The sequence below is a fragment of the Gorilla gorilla genome, chromosome 1 (genome assembly GCF_029281585.2).
Source record: "Gorilla gorilla gorilla isolate KB3781 chromosome 1, NHGRI_mGorGor1-v2.1_pri, whole genome shotgun sequence".
In the NCBI taxonomy this organism is placed as follows: domain Eukaryota; kingdom Metazoa; phylum Chordata; class Mammalia; order Primates; family Hominidae; genus Gorilla; species Gorilla gorilla.
The window spans coordinates 82,681,431-82,703,053 of record NC_073224.2 but is presented as its reverse complement, the minus strand read 5'-3'; the positions used below and the strand labels follow the sequence as shown (position 1 = coordinate 82,703,053).

At 41.9% G+C, this 21,623-nt stretch overlaps 1 long non-coding RNA gene across 1 annotated transcript; it reads right to left on the bottom strand.

Annotated features, from left to right (window-relative positions):
* Positions 1–3,275: 3,275 nt before the first annotated feature.
* Positions 3,276–8,094, bottom strand: LOC129527687 (uncharacterized). Its single transcript, XR_008672724.2, has 3 exons — positions 8,013–8,094; positions 5,243–5,302; positions 3,276–3,406 (listed from the first exon to the last, which is right to left on the bottom strand). It is a non-coding gene; the product is annotated as an uncharacterized lncRNA (long non-coding RNA).
* Between the last annotated feature and the right edge of the window lie 13,529 nt (positions 8,095–21,623).

Here is a 21,623-nt window from a genome sequence, read left to right as displayed (position 1 = left end):
TCAAGAATATGTACCAACAAATGCTTTGCTCAGGGAAACTGATTTAACACCTTTTCTTTTATTGGGAGCTCATCTTTATTCTAGCTTTTTATTTAGAAATTTTCAAGTACACATAAAGTAGATAGAATTATATAATAAAAACCTCAGAGCCAGACACAGTGGCTCACGCCTGTAATCCCAGCACTTTGGGAGGCCAAGGCGGGCAGATCACCTGAAGTCAGGAGTTCAAGACCAGCCTGGTCAACATGGAGAAACCCCATCTCTACTAAACACAGAAATATTAGACAGGTGTGGTGGCGCATGCCTGCAATCCCAGCTACTCAGGAGGCTGAGGCACAAGAATTGCTTGAACCCGAGAGGCAGAGGTTGCAGTGAGCTGATTTTGCACCACTGCACTCTACCTGGGCAATAGAATAAGACTCTGTCTCAAAAAAAAAAATAAAATAATTAATAAAAACCTCAAGTACCCACCACTCACCTCTAGCAGTTATCTCAGCTCCTCTTACTCAAACATTGTCATGTAATGTACACTGCAGAAATTCCCAGTCCCTTGGTTTGACAACAGCACAGTTATCTCAACGGGTCACATGGAATCCTGAAAGCTAAATTTTATTTTTATTTTTATTTATTATTATTTTTTCAGACAGAGTCTTGCTCTGTCACCCAGGCTGGAGTGCAGTGGTGCAGTCTCAACTCACTGCAACCTCCGCCTCAGGAGTTCAAGTGATTCTTGTGCTTCAGCCACCTGAGTAGCTGGGATTACAGGTGTGCAACACCACACTGGCTAACTTTTGTATTTTTAGTAGAGATGGGGTTTTACCATGTTGGCCAGGCTGGTCTTGGACTTCTGACCTCAAGTGATCCACCTGCTTCAACTTCCCAAAGTACTGGGATTATTGGTGTGAGCCACTCCACCTGGTCAACAAACAATAATTTGTTGACCTATTCCTCCAAATTACTTTCCCATATTTGTCCTAGAAACAACCTCCCCTCTTTTTTTTTTTCCATTTTACCTGTTTCTTTATGACTTATGCCCATATTCTTGATAATATCTTTATAAAACTGCCTCTTGGTTTATCACTTTTAGAAATTATCAGTTGACTTCCTGGCATAGTAGAAAGAGTTTACTTGTTCAACAAATATTAATTGAACAACTACTATATGACAAATTCTGCTCTATGTGCTGGGGGTGCCAGAGGCACAAAACAGACAACGCCTTGATTTTGTGGAACTTGCAGTCAAATGGATTAGACCCTTTTACAATCCTTCCATCCATTTCCCATAGTTCTGTTATAATTATATAATAATTTTAGTTAAATTAATCATCTGTGTTTGTTTGTGTAGATATTGTTCACTGTGGTGCTCTAAACTGTACTATAATCATATTTCTTCTTTCTGCAACTCTTGAATACCTTAGACCATTTGTGCTGCTATAACAAAATACCACAGCCTGAGTAATTTATGAGCAGTAGATATTTCTCTCTCACAGTTCTGGAGGCTGGAAGATCAAGATCAAGGCATTCAGCATCTTGTGAAGGCCTTCTTGCTGCATCCTCACATGGCAGAAGGAAGGCAGAAGGGCAAAAAGAGCTGAACTCTGTGTGAAACTTCTTTTTTATAAGACCCTAATCCCATTCACAAAGGAGGTGCCTTCAAGACCTAATTGCCTCCCAAAGGCCCCACCTCTTAATATTATCGCGTTGGAAATTAAGTTTCAACATGAATTTTGGGCAACACATTCAGACTATAGCAGGTTGTTAACAACCTAATTAGAATCCCAATCCATTTTTTCACTAGTTTACCCCCAAATGTTCATACATCTCAGAAAAGTAGTCTTTTTCTTTTTCTTTTTTTGAGGTGGGTTCTTGCTATGTTGCCTAGGCTGGAGTGCACTGGCTATTCATAGGAGCATTCATAGCTCACTGCAGCCTCTAACTACTCCTATCCTTCTGCCTCCACCTCCTTAATTGCTAGGACTATAGGCACATGCCACCGCACCTGGCTGCAGTCAATTTTCTTATTTTCCTAGAGTCTCATATGTGGAAACTGCTGTTTTGTTTCTGTCTGTATTGATTGCTCTCTAGGCCAGCTTCTTTGCTATTGCATTGTACTATTTCTTAGATTCTATGTTTTTCTCTGTCTTGATCTATATCCCATTTTTATTGAAGTGTATTTTTAATGAAAGTCAGAGAAAGATAGAAATAAATTTTCTGGGTCCTCGAATACATGAAAATGTCTTTAAATCTATCTTCCAGTTTGAAAGGTATTTTTTTTTTCTCAGAATTCTGAAAGCATTGCTTCAATTACCTTCTAGCATTCAGTATTGACGACAGAATTCTGATACTGTTCTCTTTCTTGCTCTTTTGAATAGGATCCATTTTTCCTCTCTGGAAGCTTTAGAATCTTCTCTTTATCTATGGAGTTTTAAAATTTCACAATGACAAATCCTTGTGTGAATTACTTTTTTCAGTCATTGCTCAAGGTATTTGGGTTTTTTTTTTTTTTTTCCATTTGTAGACTACTGTCTTGTGGGTCAGGGCAATTTCTAGTATTATTTCTTTGATAGTTCCTCTCTATTTACTCTTTACTTTTTCAGAAATTTATAGCTTGGATGTTGGCCTTTCTAGATTGATCCTTTACATCTCTTTTATTTTCTATTCTCTACTGTTTGTTTTCTGAGAGATTTCACTTTCTCTTTTAACCCTTCTAACCATATTATTCTTTACAAGGGTCCCCAAGCCCCAGGCCATGGACTAGTACTGGTCTGTGGCCTGCTGGGAACCAGGCTGCACAGCAGGAGGTGAGTGGCTGGCAAGCAAGCATTACTGCCTGAGCTCAGATCAGTGGCAGCATTCGATTCTCATAGAAGCGTGAACCCTATTGTGAACTGCGCATGTGAGGGATCTAGGTTGTGTGCTCCTTATGAGAATCTAATGCCTGATGATCTGAGGTGGAACAGTTTCATCCCCAAACCATCCCCCCAACCCCCCCACTGCCATCCATGGAAAAACTCTTCCACAAAACCAGTCCCTGGTGACTGCTACTTTAAGGGATCACATTTTTAATTTCTAAGATATCTTTTGTGCTCTCTGCTTATTTTTTTAACAGCATCCTGTTTTTGTTTTAAAATGGGTATCATATAATCTCTTCTCAGAAAATTTTAGAGTTTTAAAAAGAGTTTCTTCTTTCTTCTTTCTATGTTACTGCTGTATTCCCTGGGTCCTTTTGTTCTGTTTATTTAGTTTAGGATGATTAGGTGGGAACCAGCTGTTTCACTTGAGGGCCATCTTTTTTCAGGGATTCTTCAGTTTTTGCTCTGTGGAATAAGTTATCTTTTAATTTTAGTGGGGTCTTAGGTGGGAGAGGAGATAACTTCATGTGATCAACTGCCATCTTCAACCAGAATCTACGAGAGAAATAGAAAGGCTTTCACATATACAATCTTTAGATTCCTCTTGATGATTGTCATTAGTAGGAGTAGCAAGGTTTATAGAAATAATCTTTAAATTTCACTTTTTAATAAGCTTTCTATCTAAGCCTATTAGCCCAGTTGGACAGAGGATGGCAAAATAATGTCAAGGTTATGAGTTTGCTCTCCATGGAGTTTAATTAAACTTACTTAATTTCATGGACTCCATCTTCTCCCCTAACTCACAGAGAAGGTCAAGAATGCTATTTTGGGAAGCTATAAATGTTATTTTGGGTAGCTATCAGCAGCTGTAAAATGAAAGCTGGATTATTTCTTGTCAATTTTATAGGCAAAAAATAATCCAGCTTTCATTTTATTGCTGCTGTTAGGACCCTATGTCCTAATGAAATTCTACGTGTTACTACAGGAACATAAAAGGAACAAAAAATACTGGCAAATTAAAGGAAAAAGAGAAAAATAGTACAGACATATCACTATACATCAATTTATTTCTGTTGGGGGAGAAAATCAGCCCATTTATCTTACTTAGGTCATTTCCCCAGAATCTGACTTTTAGATGGAGATTGGTAAGAGAAAGTCTTTTTGTTGATGTTGTTGTTTTGAGACAGAGTCTCACTCTGTTGCCCAGGCTGGAGTGCAGTAGCACGATCTTGGCTCACTGCAACCTCCACCTCCCAGGTTCAAGCAATTCTCTGCCTCAGCCTCCCCAGTAGCTGGGACTATGCGTGTGCCACCACACCAGGATAATTTTTGTATTTTTAGTAGAGACAGGTTTCACCATGTTGGCCAGGTTGGTCTTGAACTGCTGGCCTCAAATGATCTGCCCTCCTCAGCCTCCCAAAGTACTTGGATTACAGGCATAAGTCACCACACCTGGTTTGTAAGAGAATGGTTTATTGGGGAGTGCTCTGAAGGACAACACCCGCAAGGGAGTAAGGGCAGGGGGAGAAGTTGACCTGTGACACAATCACAACAGAGGCCTCAGCTGATCCCACAAGAAGCTCTGGAACTAGGAATTCCTTCAGAGTTGTCTCACTTTGAGGCAAGAGGCCAGAACTTTCTAACCTCACATTGACCAGTTGTTGGATAAGAGCTATCCCCAAGAAAGGACATGACCTTCTGGGGTCAGGACTTCGGTGAAGCGCCTCTCTTCAGCTGACAGCAGTCTCCAGAGTTTTGCAGCTGTGATCCAGCAGTCAATACACCTGGCAGCTGGGGTGCCAGACCACGGCATCCACTAGACCAGGGGTCCCCAATCCCCAGGCCACAGACTGGTACCGGTCCATGGCCTGTTAGGAACTGGGCCGCACAGCAGGAGGTGAGTGGTGGGCAAGCGAGCAAAGCTTCATCTGTATTTATAGCCACTCCCCATCACTCCAATTACTGCCTGAGCTCTGCCTCCTGTTAGATCAGTGGCAGCATTAGATTCTCTTAAGAGCGTGAACCCTATTGTGAACTGCACATGCGAGGGATCGAGGTTGTGCACTTATTATGAGAATCTAATGCCTGATGATCTGTCACTGACCACTGACCATCACCCCCAGATGGGAACACCCCCAGATGGGACTTCTCCCATCACCCTCAGATGGGAAAAGAGGCTCAGGGCTCCCACTGATTCTACATTATGGTGCATTGTATAATCATTTCATTATATATTACAATGTAATACTAATAGAAATAAGGTGCACAATTAATATAATGTGCTTGAATCATCCCTCCTGCTACTGGTTCATGGAAAAATTGCCTTCATGAAACTGGTCCCTGGTGCCACAAAGGTTGGGGACTGCAGCACTAGACTACATAAAGTAGTACCTGATCTCTTGAAAGTTCGTGAGCTGAAATATTGTATTTTCTTTCATTTCTTCTAGATACCTACAGGAGGAGAAAACAAACTATGTTTGAACTGAGAAGGAACAAAAGACCTGTTTACTCTGCAAACTAGATAATTAGCATCCAAGAAACAGAATGAATGGAATAAACTTTTGAACAGTTTAACTATTTTATTTCATGCTATTTTTGCATCTTGGGCATATTCCCTTTGTTTACAATCATTCCTAAGTTTTAAATATGAAGCCAAAGTCATTATGTTTAGGTTTATAGTACTAAGTTGGGGGAAGTTCAAATTTTTCTCAATATTTACAGGAGAAAGAAACACTCGGCATGTATTTTTAACTTCAGTTAACAGGTATGGAAAAGTAATAGTCAAAAATTCTAATTTTTTGCTTTGTATTTAAGGAGAAAGAGAAAAATAGTGATGTAAGTATACTAAAATAGTTAAGTCTTTAAAGATATAGAGAAGTTCGGGCACGAACTTCCTGTAATCCCAGCACTTTGGAAGGATTGCTTGAGTCCAGGAGTTCAAGACCAGTCTGGGTAACATAATGAAACCCCTATCTATAAAAAAAAAAAAAAAAAGAAAAAGAAAAAAAATTAGCCAGGCATGGTGGCACACACCTGTAGTCCTAACTATTCAGGGGGGTGAGGTGGGAGGATCTCTTGAGCCCTAGGAGGTTGAGGCTGCAGTGAGCCACTGCACTCCAGCCTGAGAGATAGCAAGACCCTGTCTCAAAAATAAATAAATAAACAAACGTGGAGAACAAAACTTTTTTTAGTATATTAAAGTGTTTCCACCTTCAACCTGACCCACAGTTTTTTTTTTCTCTTTCTGTCTTTTATTCTCCCCCTCTTTCCAATTTAGGGTTTATGTATGTTATTTTATCTCTAAAATTACATTGTATTTCTTGGAAAAGGTAGGGAAATTTAGTAACATCTTTTTTTTTTTTTTTTTCAGATGGGGTGTCTTGCTCTGTTGCCCAGGCTGGAGTGCAGTGGCACAATCTCAGCTCACTACAACCTCCACCTCCCAGGTTCAAACAGTTCTTCTGCCTCAGCCTCCCAAGTAGCTGGGATTACAAGCATGTGCCACCACACCCGCTATTTTTTTTTTTTTTTTTAGTAGAGACGAGGTTTCACCACGTTGGCCAGGCTGGTCTTGAACTCCTGACCTCAGGTGATCTGCCAGCCTCGGCCCCCTAAAGTGCTGGGATTACAGGCACGAGCCACTGCGCCCGGCAGTAACATCTTTTAATATCTTTTGTTGTTGCTAAAAAGTCAGCAATTTAATATTTTCTAAGCAAAGGTATATAAAAGTCATTCAAGACAAAAAGCTAAGGGAAACAGTGATTTGAAACTTTAATTCTGCTCTCTTAAGCTTAAAATCTGTGGAAAACAGAAGGTAAAAGAAGAGAGAGGAACTTCACAGCCTAAGAATCAATTTTCCATTGTTGGGAAACTGAAGAACATTCATCAAATAACCCAAGACGTTTAAAGAGGGAGGGAACAAGTTTTCGTTTGGTGGTGACTTAATTGGGTTCAGTATGACAAGGCGCATTGTGAAGCCAAGCAGTGGCTGCGTCATGTATTGGAACAACTGAGCTTCACTTCCAACAGGCAGCTGGATTCAGTGTCATGTGGGAATTGAGAACAAAGGCAACTGGTTTCTCTGTGTCATAATAAAGGCTCCAAAATGGTGTGGGAAGGGGGGGTGGCTTCAGCATCATCTCAGAGAATCTTCAGAAAACTTTTCCTGGAGATTAGGCTCATTCAGTTGAATTCCGTTCCGTATGCTCAGTTGTTCCTGTCTTTGTGTCAAAGAGAGATCCATCAGCTGTGAAATCTTGGACCGATAAAATTCAAAAGGTACTTTCGGATAGGCAATGAAAAATAAGCCTTTCTCCTCTGTCCTCCAACTTCCCCGTTCCTTTCCCAAAGGAAAACGTTTTCTCCAGTTTCTGGAGTATTTATTTGCCTCTAAAATATTCTAATGTGTAGGTTTTTAAAATATACACTTTATATTTTTGCTGCCACAACCTCCTAAGAATCAATATATATATAATAGCTTTGTTTTAGAAAACGAATTTAGTCTTATGAGTTTATAATAAACCTCTGCTGATGCTTAACAATTCATTACTACTTCTTTTTAAAGTGATTCTAAACAATGTGTGTGTCCTCAAATTTCTCCTGGGACAGAATTCTGTAGTTTTTAGGGCTTATACATTGCAGTTTCTCTGAAGGCCAGGCAGAAAATTGAAACGTAAAATGTCTGGAAGAAGACAAATGGAAGTGGTGAGTCATATACAAACTGAAGTTCCTAGTCTAAAGGTATTTCAAATGCCAAGATTGTTATAGACATGGTACAACTAAACTACATAGTTGTATGGCCCCTTATTATACAGTTCATTCTTCTTAAAAATCACAAATACGTGTATCTATCACCAGCCTTCTACTACCTAGCCCATTTTTCCCAATTTTTAAAAAATTACAGAGATCACTTCAATAATTTCAGGATCTGGTAGATAATTTGGTTTGGTCTCAAGAGATTTAAATGCAGTGTGGAAATACTGTTTTAATTTCATGAAGTGGCCAGGCACAGTGGCTCACCCCTGTAATCCCAGCATTTTGGTAGGCCAAGACAGGAGGATTGCTTGAGCCCAGGAGTTCAAGACCAGCCTGGGCAACACAGTGAGACCTTGTCTCTACCAAAAAAAAAAAAAAAAAATTAGCCAGGCGTGGTGTTGTGTACCTGTAGTTCGGCTACTCAGGAGGCTGAGGCAGGAGGATCACTTGAGCCTGGGCGGTCAAGGCTGCAATGAGCTGTGATTGAGCCACTGCACTTCAGCCTGGGTGGCACAGCAAGACTCTGCCTCACAAAAAAAAAAAAAATTATGAGGTCAAATCACAGAGTGCTTAAGGACACAGGCCCTGAGTTCTGAGACCTGAATTTGAACTTTAGGTTAGACATTGGCCAGATTGGGCAAGTTCTCCAACTTTTTGGGAACTTAGCTTTTTTTTTTTTTTTTTTTTTTTTTTACAAAATAGGGATTAGTAATTGTTGTTTCAAATGTTACATTAGGTAAGTCAGGTTAAGTGCTTCACACAGTACCTGATACCATCTTGGTAACTCAATAAATGAGAGCAATGATTATTACTTAGAAAATCTTTGTATAATATTATATTCCTTGGACTCGAATTCCCTGATAACTAGCTTTTTCCCACTTATTTTAATTTGAAGATCATTAAAATTTTTTTCTATCACATTAAATATTTGTCTCTTCTTTATGCTAGAACCATTCCAATTCTTCTCTTCTGGCTATTTTGAAATATACTATAGTCACCATACTAATCTATATAACAATAGGTCTTATTTGTTCTATCAGAATGTATGTTTGTACTCATTATTATCAACTTCTTTCTCTTCATTCCCTTTTCTCATTATCCTTCCCAGCCACTAGTAACCATGAATCTACTCTTTGTCTTTATGAGATCCACTTCTTTAGCTCTCATATATAAGTGAGAACATGTGATATTTGTCTTTCTGTGCCTGGCTTATTTCACTTAACATAATGGCCTCTAGTTCCATCCATGTTGCTGCAAATGACAAGATTGCATTCTTTTTATGGCTGAATAATATTCCATTGTGTGTGTGTGTGTATATATATATATATATATCCATATCACATTTTCTTTATTCATCTATTGATGGCACTTAGGTTGATTTCATACTATGGCTATTGTAAATAGTGCTGCAATAAACATGAGAGTGCAGATATCTTTTCCACATGTTGATTTCCTTTCTTTTCGATAGACATACCTAGTAGTGGAATTGCTGTATCTTATGGTAGTTCTAATTTCATTTTTTGGGGGGAAACTCCATGTTATTCTCCATAGTGACTATACTAATTTATATTCGCAACAACAGTGTATGATGGTTTCCTTACCTCCACATCCTCGCCAACACCTGTTACTGCCTTTTTTTTTTTTTTTAACTGAGTCTCACTCTGTCCCCCAGGCTGGGGTGCAATGGTGCAACCTCAGCTCACCACAACCTCCACCTCCAGGGTTCTAGCAATTCTCCTGCCTCAGCCTCCTGAGTAGCTGGGATTACACGCACCTGCCACCTCATCTGACTAATTTTTATATTTTTAGTAGAGACTGGGTTTCACTATGTTAGTCAGGCTGGTCTTGAACCCCTGACCTCAGGTGATCCACCCGCCTCAGCCTCCCAAAGTGCTGGTATTACAGGCGTGAGCCACCATGCCTGGCTGCCTGTCTTTTTGATAGAAACCATTTTAACTGGGGAGAGATGATATCTCATTGAAATTTTGATTTGCATTTCTCTGATGATTAGTGACATTGAGCATTTTTTCATATACCTGTTAGCTGTTTGTATGTCTTCTTTTGAGAAATGTCTATTTAGATCTTTTTTTTTTTCTTTTGAGACAAGGTCTCACTCTATTGCCCAAGCTGGAGTGCAGTGGCATGACCTCAGCTTACTGCAACCTCCACCTCCTCGGTTCAAGTGATTTTCCCACTTCAGCCTCCTGAGAAGCTGGGACTGCAGGCGCACCATGACGCCTAGCTAATTTTTGTATTTTTTGGTAGAGACGGGGTTTTATCATGTTGGTCAGGCTGGTCTTGAACTCTCAACCTCAAGTGATCCGCCCACCTTGTCTTCCCAAAGTGCTGGGATTACAAGTGTAAGTCACCGCGCCCGAACTATTCAGATTTTTTTTTTTTTTTTTTTTTGAGATGGAGTTTCAATCTTGTTGCACAGGCTGGAGTGCAATGGTGGATCTCAGCTCACCGCAACCTCTGCCTCCTGGGTTCAAGCGATTCTCCTGCCTCAGCCTCCAAAGTAGCTGGGATTACAGGCATGCGCCAATGCTCCTGGCTAATTTTGTATTTTTGGTAGCGATGGGATTTCTCCATGTTGGTCAGGCTGGTCTTCAACTCCTGACGTCAGGTTATCCACTCGCCTCAGCCTCCCAAAGTGCTAGTGTGTCCAGAATTGGTGGGTTCTTGGTCTCACTGACTTCAAGAATGAAGCCGCGGACGCTCGCGGTGAGTGTTACAATTCTTAAAGGCGGCGTGTCTGCAGTTTGTTCCTTCTGATGTTCGGATGCGTTTGGAGTTTCTTCCTTCTGGTGGATTCATGGTCTCGCTGGCTCAGGAGTGAAGCTGCAGACCTTCGCAGTGAGTGTTAACAGCTCTTAAGGCGGCGGGTCTGGAGTTGTTCCTTCCTCTCGGTGGGTTCGTGGTCCCGCTGGCTTCAGGAATGAAGCTGCAGACCTTCACTGTGAGTGTTACAGCTCATAAAGGCAGTGTGGACCCAAAGAGTGAGCAGCAGCAAGATTTATTGCAAAGAGTGAAAAAACAAAGCTTCCACACTGTGGAAGGGTACCAAATCAGATTGCCACTGCTGATTCCGGCAGCCTGCTTTTATGCTTTTATCTGGCCCCACCCACATCCTGCTGATTGGTCCATTTTACAGAGAGCTGAGTTGTCTGTTTTGACAGGGTGTTGATTGGTGCGTTTACAATCCCTGAGCTAGACTCAAAGGTTCTCCACCTCCCCACTAGATTAGCTAGATAGAGTGTCAACATAAAGGTTCTCCAAGTCCCCACCAGAGTAGCTAGATACAGAGTGTTGATTGGTGCATTCACAAACCCTGAGCTAGACACAGGGTGCTGATTGGTGTGTTTACAAACCTTGAGCTAGATACAGAGTGCTGATTGGTGTATTTACAATCCCCTAGCTAGACATAAAGGTTCTCCAAGTCCCTACCAGACTCAGGAGCCCAGCTGGCTTCACCCAGTGGATCCCGCACTGGGGCTGTAGGTGGAGCTGCCTGCCAGTCCTGTGCCCTGTGCCCACACTCCTCAGCCCTTGGGTGGTCGATGGGACTGCGTGCCGTGGAGCAGGGGGAGGCTCTGGTCGGGGAGGCTCCGGGCCCCACAGGAATGGGAGGGACGGTGGGCGGGAGAGGCTCAGGCATGGCGGGCTGCAGGTCCCAAGCCCTGCCCGGCTGGAAGGCAGCTAAGGCCCGGCGAGAAATTGAGCACAGCAGCTGCTGGCCCAGGTGCTAAGCCCCTCACTGCCCAGGGCCGGCGGGGCCCGCTGGCCGCTCCGAGTGTGGGGCCCGCCTAGCCCACGCCCACCCAGAACTCGCGCTGGCCCCCAAGCACCGCGCGCAGCCCTGGTTCCCGCCTGCGCCTCTCCCTCCACACCTCCCGGCAAGCTGAGGGAGCCGGCTCAGGCCAGCCCAGGAAGAGGCTCCCACAGTGCAGCGGCGGGCTGAAGGGCTCCTCAAGTGCCGCCAAAGTGGGAGCCCAGGCAGAGCAGGCGCCAAGAGCGAGGGAGGGCTGTGAGGACTGCCAGCACGCTGTCACCTCTCACTAGGATTACAGGCCTGAGCCACCGAGCCCCGCCAACTTATTCAGGTCTTTTAACCACTTTTTAATCAGATTATTTCTTCTTTTGCTATTGAGTTATTAAAGCTCCTTATATATTCTGGTTATTAGACTATTGTCAGAGGGGTAGTTTGCAAATATATTTTCTCCCATTCTGTAGGTTATCTTTCCACTTTATTGGTTGTTTCCTTTGCTGTACAGAAGCTTTTAAACTTGATGCAATCCCATTTATCTATTTTTGCTTTGGTTGCCTGTGCCTTTGCGGTCTTATCCTAAAAATCTTTGCCCTTGCCGGGTGCAGTGGCTCATGCCTGTAATCCCAGCACTTTGGGAGGCAGAGGCAGGTGGATCGCCTGAAGTCAGGAGTTCAAGACCAGCCTGGCCAACATGGTGAAACCTTGTCTCTACTACAAATACAAAAACTAGCTGGGCATGGTGGCAGGCACCTGTAACCCCAGCTACTTGGGAGGCTGAGGCAGGAAGAATTGCATGAAACCTGGAGATGGAGGTTGCAGTGAGCCAAGATTGCACCACCGCACTCCAGCCTAGGCAACGGAGTGAGACTCCATCTCAAAAAAAAAAAAAAAAAAAAATCTTTGCCCATACCAATGTCCTGGAGTTTTTCCCCAAAGTTTCCTTCTAGTAGCTTCATAGTTTCAGGTCTTACATTTAGGTCTTTGATTCATTTTGATTTGATTTTGTATATGGTACGAGGCAGGGGTCTAGTTTCAGTCTTCTGCGTATGGTTATCTAGTTTTCCCAGCACCATTTATTGAAGAGACTGTCCTTTCGCAATTGTATATTCTTGGCACTTTTGTCAGAGTTGCCTGTAAATGCATGGATTTGTATCTGGGTTCTCTATACATTCCATTGGTCCATGTGTCTGTTTTTATGCCACTCCAATGCTGATTTGGTTGCTATAGCTTTGTAGTAAATTTTGAAGTCAAGGTAATATGGTGCCTGCACCTTTGTTCTTTTTGCTCAGGATTGCTTTGGCTATTCAGGGTCTTTTGTGGTTCCACATAAATTTTAAGATTTTTTTTTTCTATTTCTGTGAAGAATGTCATTGATATTTTGATAGCAATTGCATTTGCTTGTTTGTTTGTTTCAAGACAAGGTCTCACTCTGTCACCCAGGCTGGAGTGCCATGGTGCAGTCTCAGCTCACTGCAACCTCAGCTTCCTCAGCTCAAGCGATCCTCCCACCTCCAGCCTCCTGAGTAGCTGGGACTACAGGCACATGCCACCATGCCTGGCTAATTTTTGTATTTTCTGTAGACACGGGGTTTCACCATGTTGCCCAGTTTGGTCTCGAACTCCTGAGCTCAATTAATGCGCCCACTCAGCCTCCCAAAGTGCTGGGATTACAGGCATGAGCCACCGTGCTCAGCCTGTTATTGTCTTTATTTGGAAATTAAATATATTTAAGGAGATTTGTATGGGTTCCAAGTTGACAAGGGGTAAACTTTTGGATTTGATTTTAGGTGTCCACTTGTCTAGATTAAAGAATACTTAGAAACCTGGTAATGTATTATTTTGGGTGTGTCTGGAAGGGTGTTTGCAGAGGAGACTGTAGTGTGAGTTGGAGTGGATTAGGTGGGAAAGATCTGCCTTCAGTGTTGGTGGGCACCACCCAATCCACTGACGGCCTGGAGAGAACAAACGAAGGTGAATTGGTCTCTCTCTTAGAACTGGGACAAGCTTTTTTTTTTTTTTTTTTTCTTTTTTCTTTTTTTTTTTCCTGCTGCCTTGAACATCATAACTCCAGGCTCACCAGCCTTTGGGCTCCAGATTTACATCATCAGGCCGCTGAGCCCTGAGGCCTTTGGCCTCAGACTGAGAGTTACACCCTCGGCTTCTCTGGTTCTGAGGCCTTCAGACTTGGTCTGAGCCATGCTAATGGCATCCCAGGGTCTCCAGCTTACAGATGTCGTGGGACTTCTCAGCCTCCATAACTGCGTGAGTCAATTCCCCTAATATTTTCTCCTATATGTATACACATATCCTATTGGTTCTGTCTCTCTGGAAAACCCTGACTAATACAGACTCAGTATTGGGGAAGCTGAGTATGATTCCCCCTTACTGACTTTCTCACAACATAATGAAAAGATCTGTGAAATTGTTTCCTCACAAAAAGGCTGTGATAATTGTATGAGTTTGCTTAATGATGAAATATAAAAGTCTAAAAGCTAATTATTATTGATGCTGTGAAAGCAGAAAATCGCTTCATTGCAATGGCTGAGCAATAACCAGAGTTTCAAATGGACAGCATATACTTTAGAAATTTGTAGGCCGGGTGCGGTGGCTCACGCCTGTAATTCCAGCACTTTGGGAGGCTGAGGCAGGCGGATCATTTGAGGTCAGGAGTTCGAGACCAGCCTGACCAATATGGTGAAACCCTGTTTCTACCAAAAATACAAAAAAATTAGCCAGGCATGGTGGTGCATGCCTGTAGTCCCAGCTACTCAGAAGGCTGAGGCAGGAGAATCACTTGAACTCAGGAGGTGGCGGTTGCAGTGAGCCCGAGGTGGTGCCACTGCACTCCAGCCTGGGTAACAGAGCAAGACTACATCTCAAAAAAAAAAAAAAAAATTTATACCACAACAGCTCTTTAAATACAAGTGCAGTGAGTATTTTGAAGATTACAGAAGAAGTGAAAACACAGGCAAAAAATCCACAAGTCTCCCCTGCCAAATTATTCAATCATGTACAACTTTTGCCCCTTCATACGTAGCAACATTCTTACCTTTAAAGAATGTCCTTTGTCAGAGAATAAAAATAATTCAACAAGCTCAGCAACCTTCTGAATCAAAGTTATTTGCTGATATTGAATAGCGAACTATCCTGAATTCGGGATTTGACTGTTGAAGAAGATAGACTTCTTTTATTTTCCAGTAAATCTAACAGAAAAATCAGCACATGCTTATCTTTGGCTAATGGATGGCACTTTCAGAACTGTCCCCACTGTTTTTTCTTTTTTAATGAATTATATGCAATTTATGCCCCTGTTAAATCCAAAAGTTCTAGAATTTGTTTGCTTGTTTATGTATTAATGACGGAAAAAAGTGAGGCACTTTATAAAACAGTATTTGTAGATTTGGTGGACTTGGTAGAAGAAAATGGATTTCAACTGAATCCTCAAACCATAATGACAGGTTTGGAATTAAGACTAATCAATCCTTCTAAAAGTGAATTTCAAGGTATTACTAATAAAATTTTTTTTTTCCATTCAGCCCAATGCATTTGGTGGGAAATTCGATGAGTGGATTAGCCAGGCAATAAGGGAACAATGAAAACCTCAGTTTAAAAAATGTGTCATTTGCCTGCATTGACATTCCTTCCAGATGATGACATTCCAGGAGCTTTTGATAAATTAAAGCTACATGTGCCTGAAGAAGCCAGTGAAGTTACTGACTAGTTAAAAAATAATTACGTATGTGGTAGGATGAGAAGACACTCAACGGTATTGCTGAGGTTTTTTTGTTTTTTGTTTCGAGACAGAGTCTTGCTCTGTTGCTCAGGCTGGAGCACAGTGGCGCGATCTCAGCTCACTGTAGTCTTTGGCTCCTGGGTTCAAGCAACTCTTGTTTCGCAGCCTCTCGAATAGCTGGGATTACAGGTGCGTGCCACCATTCCTGGCTAATTTTTGTATTTTTTAGTAGAGATGGGGTTTTACCATATTGGCCAGGCTGGTCTTGAGCTCCTGACCTCAAGTGATCCACCCGCCTCGGCCTCCCAAAGTGCTGGGATTATAGGTGTGAGCCATCTCGCTGGCCTGATATTGCTGTGTGATCACCAGTATTGTTTTCACCAAATCTGTGGTCTGTATGTGAGTGCAAGTGAAATGGATTTCCACATGGCCAAAACAACACAGAAGCATGGCATGGGAAAAAATAATAGGGAATGCTGATGTCTATGTATAGAGAATCATAGAAAAATTTCAAAAAGAGCAGTGTCACATAGAAAATGAATGTAAACGTATTTTTCAAGGAGACCTATGCCCTAAAAGAAAAAAAAAGCAGGTATTCATTGAGATGTAAGACTTCAAAACATAGTCAATGATTGTTAAAGTTGTTCAGCTCTTATGGACTACCTCTGTGCAATTACCCATAGTCTATCTCTGTAATGCACTTTTTTGTATGTCAGGTTTTCTTTTTGGCTTTTGGTTTGGTTTAGTTTAGTTTAGTTTTTTTTTTCCTGCTATTTTAAATTGCTGGCATTATTTTTTAGAAGTCTCTATGGTATGTATCTCATCTTTGTATCATTTCCAATACTGGCGGTATAAATTGTACAAAGACTTTCAGAGTTCTAATTCATTTTTTTTTTTTAATGGAGTTTTGCTCTGTCGCCCAAGCTGGAGTGCAATAGCGCAATCTCCGCTCACTGCAACCTCCACCTCCCAGGTTCAAGCGGTTCTCCTGTCTCAGCCTCCTGAGTTTTTCATGCATTTTTTGCAAATTTGTCTCCACAAAGGTACATTTGTGTATAAGCATGTACATGTACATAAAAACATTGAAATGTCCTCAAAAAATGAAGAGATGTTCATTTTGTGCATTTTCATTAGTGAAAGATAAAATTTCTCGAGAGTTCAGCTCTTTGGATGACTGCATTTGCAGTGGTGAACCATCATGGTTTTTGATCAACCTCATCAGAAGACTTGGGTTGCCCGTCATGAGATGTCAGATTATTGAAGTTATATAAGCTCGCTTTCTTTCTTCGTCTTTTTCTTTCTCTTTCTTTCTTTCTTTTTCTTTCCTTCCTTCCTTCCTTCTTTCTTCTTTTGAGACAGATTCTTGCTCTATCATGAGATACCAGATTATTGAAGTTATATAAGCTCTCTTTATTCTTTTTTCCTTCCTTCCTTCCTTCCTTCCTTCCTTCCTTCCTTCCTTCCTTCCCTCCCTCCCTCCCTCCCTCCGTCCCTCCCTCTCTCCCTCTCTCTCTCTCTCTCTGTCTTTCTTTCTTTTCTTCTTTTGAGACAGGTTCTTGCTCCGTCACCCAGGCTGGAGTGCAGTAGTGCAATCTCCACTTGCTGCAACCTCCGCCTCCTGGGCTCAAGCAATTCTCCTGCCTCAGCCTCCTGAGTAGCTGGGACTACAGGCATGCACCTAATTTTAGCTCATGCACCTAAAATTAGCTCAGCTAATTTTTGTATGTTTAGTAGAGATGGGGTTTCTCCATGTTGGCCAGGCTGGTCTCAAACTCCTGACCTCAAATGATCTGCCTGCCTCAGCCTCCCAAAGTGTTGGGATTACAGGCATGAGCCACTGCACCTGGCCATAGTTCTTAATGAATATGGTTCATCTGCTCATAAATGTTACACCCAGGTGGCTGTCTTTAGAATATCTGAGTGTTTATGCTTGCAAAAATATGTATCTTAATGTCTCATCTATTGTGTAAAGTGGTCTATAAAGTGTTCTGCTTGTTGTTGTTGTTGTTTGAGTCAGGGCCTCACTCTGTGACCCAAGTTGGAGTGCAGTGACGTGGTCATACCTCACTACAACTCCACCTCCCAGGGTCAGGCCTCCCACTTCAGCCTCCCAGGTAGCTGAAACTATAGGTGCTACCACACCTGGCTAATTTTTCATATTTTTAGTGGAGATGGGGTTTTGCTATGTTGCCCAGGCTGGTCTAGAACTTCTGGGCTCAAGCGATCCACTCGCCTCAGCTGTGAATACTGGGATGACTTGGGTGAGCCACCACGCCTGGCCTACTTCTGTTGTTTTTATGTTTCTCTAATAAGTCCCTGTTTAAATATGTAAATAAATATCTTTAAAATTTTTACAATTATGTTTCCAGAATTATTCCAGAATTATATTTTCATAATTTTGCTCTTTTGAGATTTCAACATTCAGGATTATGGTGTTCAGGATTGTGTCTTTCAGGGTTATGATTGGCTCCTACCACAGTGACCTCTTTGGGTGCTGTTCTGTTTTGGTCTTTGCCAGAGGCATTTGCAAATGTTTCCCTAACACTGTGCTAGCTATACCTATAGTCATGTAGCCATCCTTCCCTGGCTCATGTTGGACTTCTCCCTGTAAAAACCTCAAGACACAATTTATCTTTTTGTCACATTTCCCCTACCTCCCACCCACAACTCTGCTCCACAAAATACTGAGAAGAAGAGCCAGTTTTTACTAAAGATTTTATGGAAAGAAAAAGGCGAAGAATTTACAAGGCACACCACACACAAATGACTTAAAGTTCCCAGTTGAACATTTTTTGTCCTCTCCCCAAAATGCTACCAGCCAGTCTCTCCCTCTCGCCTAAGCCTTCATACACCCTCTCTTAGAGTAATTTAGCACTTTTTGATTTCTGTATCATTGCCAACCTTCCCATGACTTTTGAAGGCTGGTCTCTCTAAATGGGTTTAATCAAAGCAGGTCTGTACCCAGGGAAGGATTCTCCTGCTTCTTCTCCCCTCATCGTCTTATTCATATTGTTACATTCCTGATTCTCTCCTTTCAGGCCAAATCCCTTATGAACTTTTTCATATCTAGTTGTCACCCGTCTTCTCTGCCTGAATGTCACATAGCTACTTTGTTTGATGATGTCTCAAATCCAACTTGCATTCTTTCCTGTCTTTCCAATTCTATTTCTCTTATGTCAGAAAAGGGTACCGCAATCCACCCAAGTATTCCAAGGCAGAAACCTGGGAACCATCCTTGACTCTTCCCTCCTTCCTCACACCCATGTTATCACTCCTTCCATCCATCTAGCAATCAATCACCAGGTACTATTGAATCTGATATTTCAAAAAAAATTTTTAATCTACTCCTCTCCATCCCCACTTGCCATAATGAATGAATCTCTTCTGCTCAGAAATTTATAACAGGCTGGGTACAGTGGCTTATGCCTGCAACACCAGCGTTTTAGGAGGCTGAAGTAAGAGGATCGCTTGAGCCCCAGAGCTGGAGGCCAGCCTGGGCAACATAGTGAGACTCCGTCTCTATAAAAAATAGAAAAAAAGTAGCCAGGCATGATGGCATGCCCCTGTAGTCCCAGCTACTATGGAGGCTGAGGTGGGAAGATGGCTTGAGCTCAGGAGGTTGAGGCTGAAGTAAGCCATGACTGTGCTAGTCTTGGCAACAGAGCAAGACCTTGTCTCATTAAAAAAAATAATAATAATAAATTACAACAATGCTCCATTGTTTGACACATAAAATAAAAACCTCTTTGCCTTTTAAAATGGATGCTAACATGAAAACACTTCATTATGATCACAGGGTTGTCTGTTTTCCTCCCAAGAAAGCTATTTGCAACTGATTAAATTGTAGAGGTCCCTTTCACTATCTCCCCTTATTGATTGATTGATTGATTGAAGCGGAATCTCCCTCTGTTGCCCAGGCTGGAGTACAGTGGTGCAATTCAGCTCGCTGCAACCTCTGCCTCCTGGGTTCAAGCGATTATCCAGCCTCAGCTTCCCGAGTGGCTGGGATTATAGGCGCCCACCACCATGCCTGGCTAATTTTTGTATTTGTAGTAGAGACAGGGTTTCACCATGTTGCCCAGGCTGGTCTCGAACTCCTGAGCTTAGGTGATCTGCCCGCCCTGGCCTCCCAAAGTGCTGGGATTACAGGCGTGAGCCACCGCGCCTGGCCTCCTCACACTTCTATACAACATATTCCTCTTTCTTGTTTTATGTTTCCCCCTAATTTGGGTGAAGCACACACCAGTAGCTTCCTAAGAAAGAGTACATGAGAGGTAAATTTTTTGAGACCTTGTATGTCTGAAAATTTCCTTAATTTACTCTCACAGCTAATTGGTAGTTTGATCAGATATATAATTCTAGGTTAGAAATAACTTTTCTAAAAGAAAACATTGGGCAAACACTCTAGGACCTTGGACTGGGCAAAGATTTCTTGAGTAATACCCCCAAAGCACAGGCAACCGAAGCAAATTTGGACAAATGGGATCACATTAAGTTAAAAAGCTTCTGCGCAGCAAAGGAAACAATCAACAAAGTAAAGAGACAACCCACAGAATGGGAGAAAACTACCCATCTGACAAGGTATTAACGAGAATATATAAGGAGCTCAAACAACTCTATAGGAAAAATCTAATAATCTGAAAAAATTGAGCAAAGGATTTGAATAGACATTTCTCAAAAGAAGACATACAAATGGGCTGGGTGTGGTGGCTCACGCCTGTTATCTCAGCACTTTGGAAAAAGGTTAAAGTGGGCAGATCACCTGAGGTCAGGAGTTTCAGACCAGCCTGGCCAACGTGGCGAAACCCTGTCTCTACTAAAAATACAAAAATTAGCGGGCGTGGTGGCACCCACCTGTAATCCTAGCTACTCAGGAATCTGAGGCACGAGAATTGCTTGAACCTGGGAGGTGGAGGCTGCAGTGAGCCATCATCATGCCACTGCACTCCAGGCTGGGTGACAGAGTGAGATTCTGTCTCAAAACAAAACAAAAAAACGAGTGAGAAAACCAGACATTATATGCTGTCAGATGTTAGGCAGTATCAGGTGTACAACACCATTATTTAAAAAAGAAGAAGAAGAAGAAGAAGGCATACAAATGGCAAAGAGGTATTTGAAAAGGTGTTCAACATCATTGATCATCGGAGAAATGCAAATCAAAATTTTGGTGAGATATCATCTCAGCCCAGTTAAAATGACTTATATCTAAAAGATGGGAAATAACAAATGCTGGCAAGGATGTGGAAAAAAGGGAACCCTGGTACACTGTTGCTGGGAATGTAGATTAGTACAGTTGCTATGGAGAATAGTTTGGAGGTTCCTCAAAAAACTAAAAATTGAGCTACCATATGATTCAGCAATCCCACCACTAGGTATGTACTCCAAAGAAAGGAAATCAGTATATCAAAGAGATATCTGCACTCCCATGTTTGTTGCAGCACTATACACATTAGCCAAGATTTGGAAGCAACCTAAGTGTCCATCAACAGGTGAATGGATAAAGAAAGTTTGCTACATGTACACAATAGAGTGCTATGCAGCCATAAAAATGAATGAGATCCTATCATTTGCAACAACATGAATGGAACTGGGGGTCATTATGTTAAGTGAAATAAGCCAGGCACAGAAAGACAAACTGCATGTTCTTATTTGTGGGAGCTAAAAGTTAAAACAAACTCATGGAGATAGGAGAATGATGGTTACCAGAGGAAGGGTAGTTGGGGCGAGGAGGGCGGGCGGATGGTTAATGGGACAAAAAATAGATAGAATAAATAAGATCTAGTATTTGATAGCACAACAAGGTGACTATAGTTAACAATAATTCATTGTACATTTTAAGGTAACTAAAAGAGTGGAATTGGATCGTTTTATAACACAAAGAAAGGATAAATGCTTGAGGTGATGGATACTCCATTTACCCTGATTTGATTATTATGCATCGTATGCCTTTATCAAAATATCTCGTGCCCCATAAATATATACACTACTATGTACCCACAAAAAAGTAAAAATTTTTGTTTAAGAATACGTAACTTTTCTTCAGAATTTTGAGTGTCATGGTTGTTGTCCAGCTTCTGTTGTTGCTGTTGAGAAGCTGTATTAGTTTTCTATTGCTGTTAATAAATCACCACAAATTTAGCAGCTTAAAAAAATACCCATGTATTAGTTTACAGTTCCATAGGTCAGAAATCTGAGCAGAGCATGACTGGATTCTCTGTTCAGGGTATCCTAAGGCTGAAATTGAGGTGTTAGCTGGATTGAATGCTTGTCTGGAGACTCTGGGGAAAAATTTGCCTCCAGGTTCACTCAGGGTGTTGGCAGAATTCTGTGCTTTGTGGTTGTAAGACCAAGATCAGCATTTTTCTTGAGGGCTATCAGCCAGGGACCACTCTCAGCTCCTACAGGCCTCTGCATTCTTTGCACTGCGGCCTGCTCATCTTCAGAGCCGGCTATGGAGAATCTCCTTTGCCAGGAAGAGTCCTCTCAGCCCCTCATAAGGCTAATTAGGTCATGCC